Source organism: Octopus bimaculoides, chromosome 23, assembly GCF_001194135.2.
Source record: "Octopus bimaculoides isolate UCB-OBI-ISO-001 chromosome 23, ASM119413v2, whole genome shotgun sequence".
NCBI lineage: Eukaryota > Metazoa > Mollusca > Cephalopoda > Octopoda > Octopodidae > Octopus > Octopus bimaculoides.
Window position 1 is genome coordinate 11,055,091 of NC_069003.1, and position 1,424 is coordinate 11,056,514.

A 1,424-nucleotide genomic window follows, 5' to 3' on the forward strand; every position below is an offset into this window, starting at 1 on the left:
GTTTGAATAATTCACCTTTGGAAACATAGGTGTTTTGCTCAACATCCTTAAACAAACCTTATTCAGGGACCTTTTGAGCAGGATGGGCTACTCGACCTGAAGAAAATTTTTACTGGGCCCCACCTGCGAGGTCATGCGCTGTTTATCTTGATATGAGATCACCATGTCGCGCACATATGGTTGTGATGCATGTGCCTGGTGTACCCTTATAAGACGGGTGGTCATGATGGGTATAATGGGCTTCATATATTTTACCCCAGTGTCACTTTGATGGCATGCACTGCTCTCTCACTCAATAATAATAACAATAATAATAATAATCCAACCTACTATAGGTACAAGTCCTGAAATTTTGGATGATTGGGTAGTCGATTACATCGGACCACAGCACTCAACTGGTACTTATTTTATCGACCCCTGAAAAGATGACAACACATTCGACCTTGGCGAAAGACAAAATTTGAATTCAGAACGTAAATCCGGAAAAAAATGCTGTTAAGCATTTTATCCGATGCTGTAACGATTCTGTCAGATTGCATCTTTCAAGCGCAACAATAACAACGACAACATTTACGCCATGAACATCACTTCTTCCACAATCGACAAGAAAAATAATTACAGTAAAAACACTACCACCACCACCACCATCATCACCACCGCCATCATCATCATCATCATCGTCGTCGTCGTCGTCATCAGTATCATCACCATCAGCATCATAACCGCTACTTCCGCCACCAGCGCCTCCAATAAAAACGATTATAGCAACAATGATAACAAGAAGAATATTCACAGCACGTTCACTAATATCACCAATAACAACACCACCAACAACAACAATATTGACAACAGCAGAAACAAGAAAAACTACAACAGCAGCAACAACAACAATAACATTTGTAGCAACAACAACAACTGCAAGCAAAAACAACAGTAATAACAACAGCAGCAACAACAACAGCGGCAAAAACAAAGAACACAAATACCAATAACAACAACAACAACAAAAAACAATAACAACTATAAAAACAGTAAAGACAACAGCAACAGCAACAGCAACAGCAACTGGAAGACGAAACGAGAAGAGACGAAGCAGTGATGTGATGAAGAAAGAGTGGACATCGCTCGGGACATGATGGGAGAAACAATGGCGGCGAAGTAGAGAAGTCATTAGCTTTAGTAACGTCAGTATGAAGGAGGAGGAGGAGGAGGAGGAGGAAATCAGGCGGAACGCCCTGGCTTTATTGATGTTAATATTTCGTCTGATTTAGACATTGAGTGGTGGTCGTGGTTGTGGTCGTGGTTGTGGTCGTGAAGGTAGTGGTGGTGGTGGTGTTGCAGGCTCCAGTGCCGGTGGTGCTGGCGGCGGAGGCACCGGCTGTGGTATTGGTGGTGGTGGTGGTGGTGGTGATGGTGGTGGTGGT